This window comes from Glandiceps talaboti, chromosome 17 (assembly GCF_964340395.1).
Source record: "Glandiceps talaboti chromosome 17, keGlaTala1.1, whole genome shotgun sequence".
NCBI classification, from domain to species: Eukaryota; Metazoa; Hemichordata; class Enteropneusta; family Spengelidae; genus Glandiceps; species Glandiceps talaboti.
In genome coordinates this window covers 5,836,642-5,843,878 of record NC_135565.1, presented here as the reverse complement: position 1 = coordinate 5,843,878, position 7,237 = coordinate 5,836,642, and positions in this window count along the sequence as shown.

The window sequence follows — 7,237 nt, the reverse complement described above, 5'->3', positions numbered from 1 at the left end:
GCCGTAGCTTGACCAAATTGCCAGGGGGGGGGGGGCAGAACTTTGTGTTGGTGCAATCATGCATTTAAAATTTAGAAAAGTGCTATTTTACATAAATTTGCATGTCAACGGGTAACCTAACCCATCACATTGGGTAAGTAGGTCGATTTAATTTTTTCACAAGGCTTGACAAGGATAAAACAAACCATATATAATGACAGCAAAATATTTCAGGTCGAGTTTAGATAGAACTTATTCAGTCATCTTGATACTATCTCATGCAACTTGTCTGCATAGCTACAATTAGGAAATGCACACAATTTACGGTTAAACAAATGGTGTAGTTCCTCGCACCCTCTCTTCTCAAAAAATGTTAAGCCCCGCCAATTGAAACTCAAGCATTATTTCAGCCACCCCTTCTCAGGCTTCTGTCATCTACACTACAGTGGAGATATAAAATCATATAATGATGCATTGGAAGGAGACAACTCCAAAGGTGAAAAAAAATTGAAAATAAGACAGTGTAGGAGGCCATTTAGAGGCATAACATATCAAACCATAGACATAATAAAATACCAGAATTGAAACAATTATGCTATGTATTACATATTATCTGGAAGTGTATTTTGTAGTGGCAAAGCTGAAAGATATTATGCGGATATGCACATGGTAAATGACTTCTCCTGAAGTTTAATTTCGTTCCAAAAAATCACAAATAAAGAGCAAAACATTTCAAGACTTTCAGACATTTGATGGCCCAATAGTCGTAAACTTTTGTTCAATTCTTTTTAGTGCACATTGGATATTTAATCTCAATTCATGCTTGTATGCAATATCAGAGCCAAGTAAACCACTGTATAAGATATTATATAATTTGGAATAGACTCAAACGTATATTGTTACATGTACTATTCAGAAAATATAAAGAAATATCCTTAATTTTGAAGAAAAAAATGCGAAGCCCGCATGAGGATATATTGCCCATCACCAGAAAAACATATATGGGTAGGTTGAACAGCTTTTTCATTTTTTCTGGTCTAATGTCGCATCTTTCAAAGTAGTTGCCGAAAAGATGTCACATTCAAAGTAAAAAAATGGATGGTGCTTTCTCAAATAAGTAACACAACAAAATAATCATTTTCTTTACCCAACTCCCAAAACTGTTATGGCCTCGTTTATGTCGGAACCAAAGGTGAACTCAGTGAATTCTCCTTGTCATTATCATTATAATGGAAATTGAAGTTTGGATTTTGATGTCGAAGGTACAACTCTGTTTACAAATTCAGGGCCATTCTTTCCATAGCAAATTGTCGCTTCAAAATGAATTGCGGAATAACGCTAGTGTCAGTGTGCAATGAGATAATTATATCAAACAACATTTTAAGACAACGTCGAACACAATTATTGAAAGAAACATCTTCAAATAGTGGATCCTAAACTGCGTACCTAGTTTAATAGTTTTTAAGGGCGACCAAATATTTCAAAAAGAGATCTGCCGTTTTATCAGTATGAAATGTTTTAATATAAGGAACAAGATGTAAATGAGATCGAGCGCATCTCCGGAGTCACGAGTCACTGCATGCAGCATAGCAGGCAACCTCACGTTGAACGACTTTTTCCGTTGGTTCTTTTTTAGTTTCACTCGAACAAGATGTAAATGAGATCGAGCGCATCTTCGGAGTCACGAGTCACTGCATGCAGGATAGCTGACATTATAATTTCGACTTGCTATCTTCAAATGAAGGAGACTTTCAAGACTACTGTTACTCGCAGAAAATGCACAGTGCATGTGCGCACTTTTTTGTACTTTCCCGCGCATCTTTTTTTAATTTGCTGCAAAATGTTACAATTTTTAACTGGACACATTTTAATTCAAAGTTAAGCCAGCGTACAATAGCGATATCAGATAGTATTAGCCATGAGTCAGTGTACAGTCACTTTATTTAGTGAACTATCCATTGAAATCGCGCATGCTAGGAATCGTCACGTAAATAACGATTTTAATAGCATCGCTATGTATTCCAAAAGTAGCTGTTTTTCTTTCTTTTTTCCAAAATCTCAGGGGGCAGCTGCCCCCTTGCCCCCCCCCCCCTCGCAGGCTACGGTACTGAACATTTTCCCCCTCCATAACAATCTTTTCTTTTTCTATTAAAAAAAAGTTACCGGTATTTCCGGTTTCCCCGAGGTGAAAACTAACAAAGCCCACCCATGCTAGCGCCCCCAAGAAAATGTCTATAATGAACTTTTGTTTTCGAAACCCTGCATACCAAAAAACAAAGACAATTGTCCTCTGTACGGACAGTCAGTTTCTCTGGTCATTACGGACAGTCAGTTTCTTTGGCCGTGATGGGTGGGTGGGTGGGGACTGGGGGTTGACTTTTTCATCGGGCCCGCAAAAATCACTGAACCACCTCTCTGTAAAACAGAAGACAGGCTGACCTCCATCACTTGATTAAAAACATGGTGACCCCATGTTCACATGACAGGTATTTGATAGTGACTCGGAGTTGACTGCCTGACTCTGTCTCTTAAATACTCTATGACTAAAAGACAGCACCATCATGTAATTGTTCAGGATTCGTCCTTAATTTAGTACAAAAATGCCTTCTATGTATTTAGTATTTAACTCGGTTGAACTAAGAACAAGGAAAATAATATCTAACCAGATTTAAACTGAATGCCTTCCGTAAGGAATTTCATGATTTATGCAAGAAATTTAGCTCTATATCTGTGATTCATCAAGTCCCAGTGAAAGTTAGTTGTCAAAAATGTTGTTGAAATGCCCGCCACGCCTCCTATTCTCAGCACAGGAAAGCTTGCCATCCTCGACTTCACTCGGCTTTCGTGATCCCCTACATACCCGGGATATGGCATGTGCGTGTTGAACTTCCTTCTGTCCCACCACGAGTTTACACATTCCTTTAATCACTACTCAAGATTTTGTTGAGTGGCGCGCCCTCACTGTACACTAATTATATAAAGGTCAATGTATAGGTCACCATTATTGACACATTGTCGCGAAATTTTCTTCGTAGGCTAGGCAAGGCTTGGTCTATTTTCCATATTTTGACCACACACATTTGGGTATATATCATAGATTATTACACTTGATAAATATGTGAGAGTGTATTTATATCCTGAGATACAGAGCTAGATAAATGATTATGTACAAGCCTTGCAACAAACAGCGGTAGTTTGTTATCGAGAGAAATCGGAAAAGAACACAGGTAAAAGGGAGACAGTTCGAGGTCGACACACACACACACACACACACACACACACACACACACACGCACAGACACACAGACTTCATCGCTATATAAAGGATGTCATATTTAATACAGTGGGTTACCCTTCCAGCAATTCCCGCGCACGTATACATGTATATTCAATAATGAACGATAATTTTGGAAGAAGATTTCGTTGTGATTGAGATGGAATAGTCAGAGAGATTTAAAAGAAATGTAAAGATGTCGTAATTTGTTTGAATCACATCCTGCGTAGATGACAGTAACAACAGTGTAAGCAATTCAAATGGTTCTGTCTCACAGGCACTTCATGGTAGTCATGGCAACAGCTATTTCAAACTGGGTCATTGGAGACAATTTTATGTATGTACATGTATGTTATTTCACAGCGTTGTTGTAATGTTGTAATAGACATTGAAACATACATTGGCAGATAAATGAATTTATAAACAAACATACATATGTAATCTGTCTGTCTGTCTGTCTGCCTGTCTATGTATGTATGTATGTATGTATGTATGTATGTATGTATGTATGTATGTAGGTAGGTAGGTAGGTAGGTAGGTAGGTATGTATGTATGTATGTATGTATGTATGTATGTATGTATGTATGTATGTATGTATGTATGTATGTAGGTAGGTAGGTAGGTAGGTAGGTAGGCAGGCAGGCAGGCAGGTAGGCAGGTAGGTAGGTAGGTAGCCACCCATCTAAATCTGCTTTTAACTTATTTTAGAGTCTCTGTTCTATATTTGTAAAGATGGTAACTTTGACAGGTTGAATAACCACTTATCACCTTTGATTGCAAAGTATATGTATTGCTGCACACAGGTGATTCGCTATTGTTCGGGGAGTACGTTATTATTACAAGTAAGTCAATTATAACAAAACTGTTTCAAAATAACATTCTGGTGACAGCTGTGCATCTTTAATGAGTATTAACGTAACAACACAATCTCTACATACAATCATAAAGAAAACAACATTTTATAATTCAATTTGAAATTGCAAATGCGGTCATTTATTTCAAATATACTCATATCTTTACAAACAAGAAAAAATAGCTTTCCTACTAAAAAAAACATGGGTAGACCATTTCGACATCATCATCATCATCATCATCATCATCATCATCATCATCATCATCATCATGATCATCACCATCATCACCATCATCATCATCATCATCATCATCATCATCATCATCATCATCATCATCATCATCACATCATATAACATAGGTTCTAACAATTCACATAAAAATCACACAATTGTATATGTACATAATTTCAATATTATACTACATACATATATCATCAACAATTCGTAAATTAGTTATTGTGTTAAAGGGGAAAGCCACCACGCCCGGGAATAAGGGCATGCCCGCAAACTTTAGGGTCTGGAAAGTCTCTTCATGATTTCACATCATATAACCGTCGCTTGGTTACCAAGAAACATTAGAATTGAAACTCCTTTTCATCTGTATTGTTACATTGTTTCAGTGTTACACTTAGCAAAGACGAATGTTTATGAGATGAACAATGCATATTCATGACTATTTATGTGAAGGAAATAACACTTATGATTCATGAATATTCAGTGTTTATGTAAATAATATCATGTCTGCTAAGAACCATCAGACAATTGTTTACTACTGAAAGAACAATAGCTATAAACAAAAAAGTTTCAATTTGGTGTTTCGAGCCGTTATATTCATGTGATGTGAAATCATGAAGTGAGTTTTTAAAATCAATAATCTACGAAAATACTTTTATTTTCTGGAGTGACTTTCTTCTTTTATTATCGTTGCCATGGTGATTGCTTTAATAATAGTAGGCAGTGTTTTTTTATTATTTAATCTTGGTAAATGGGATTAGAATTTTCTCTGATTAAATGTTGCTTTTATAAAATTAATTGTATAAGTTTGCTTTCCCACTGATTCAGAATCACATACAACATATAGATTAAGTGCATATTTGGCAGGATATATAAAACATATATATATGCAATACATTTTAACTCTGCAAAGGCACTTGTGGGCACCCAGAACCACATTTTATCATTAAGTTTAAATAGCGAATAATAAATATTCTTTTGTCGACTAGTAAAGAAAACACAGGCAGTTTATTTTTTTTTTCAGTGCACTAACATTGATAACCCTTTGATCAAATGAAACATGGAGATTTGCTAAGGTGTTACAGTCATGGATAACTGTACAGGCGAATCTCAAGTTTTAAACATATTGTAAGTTTGATATAGGACCTTGCAGAATGTAGGAATTGACGTAGTGTTCTAAAATACGGTAAATTTCATGAGACATCGCTGAAACTATGGATGTCTGATACGTAGTATTATTTTTTGATACTACAGTATGGGTGGGTAGTCTAGGGCAACACTTCATACGTGCGACTCATTTCAAGTAAAACAAATATACTACTGTAATACTATTACCACTGAAGTAATCGACTTCTGGTATAGACATAAACGACAGATTCAGACTGATCGGTGTCGATACCAGAAGTCGTGATTTGAGATTTGAGATGCAAGAGTAAATATGACAGTAGAAATGTAGTCTTTGACAAAGCCAGGAATAAACATGAATGAAACACTCTGGCGTATTTTTAATTATTTATTTATTTATTTATTTATTTATTTATTTATTTATTTATTTATTTATTTATTTATTTATTTATTTATTTATTTATTTATTTATTTATTTATTTATAGATTTATTTATTTATTTATAGATTTGCTTTTCTAAACTAATTGGAACCATTCTTTTTATGACAATCAAGATGATTGCTTGATGACGACATCAACTGATAATAGTGGGATAATAGAAATAATTACAAATCTCAACCGGTAACTCGTGACAAATTGGTCAAAGTTATTATACATAAATAGAAATCCTTCACAAACGCTTCTTACAGATATTCCTAGGGAATATGAAAATTGATGAAGATCACGAAGCATTAGAATTATAGACTGTGTTCTGTCATATTTATGATGTGCACTGGCCACACACGCGTTGTTATTGAAAGTACCGGCCACTGGCGTTGTAATTGAAAGTACTGGCCACGAGCGTTGTAGATTGAAATGATTTGACTTTGACATTAAATATATCATTTAGTAAATGACGGAATTATAATAATTTCTCTTTTGAAGTGTAAACCTTTCTATACACCTAAGGAAACCATTGAGACCCTTAAATATGATAGATTGAGCGGCCTGTAATTACGATTGTCATTATAAAAGCCACGAAGTATTAAGGTTCCTTTGAAAAAGAGTGTACATAAATGATCTACCTGTGTCGCACCACATACACATTACGTGATGACATCATCACTGCTCGTGAAAATGAATAGCGCTTTTGACAACGCAAATCTTTAACTTGATACCCTGGGCTAACACGTAGACTCGTTTATACAACTAGGCCATACAATATTTGCAGCACAGAAGAGATTCGAATTGCTATTCAGTGAGTTGTAATAAGGGATTTTGTCTTGAAGAAAAGTATGACGTAAATGCATGTATATATTAAACGGGTGTACAAGTGTTTGAATCATTTTGGCACGTCCATGTGGCAGCATATAATCTAATGAACAGTCCATATTAGTCGGTCAATTGTTCACTTTTACCTCCGTGTTATTTTGCTTCACTTCTTCTTTCTATTATATTGTCACGTGTTTGTCTTGATTATCGTTTTTTAGCGCCTGACCGATTCTCAAAACTGGTAGCACTCGAACGAGATGGAGTCATAAATGCTCCATTTAACAAATGGGAACGCGTCTTACTGGGAATGTAAAGACAATAAGGCAGGTTTTGATTGGCGTATGCGCGAGATTTGAACGATATACCGGTTATCGGTCAAATGTGGAATTATTTCTAGCATGTTTTATAGACGTCAACTGAAATTCATAATTATATGTTTTAGGTGTAAAATTAGCATTATGGCCTACTGTTTGATTACCAATACAATCGAAAAACGAGACAAAAAGTAGGTCTCAGTTTT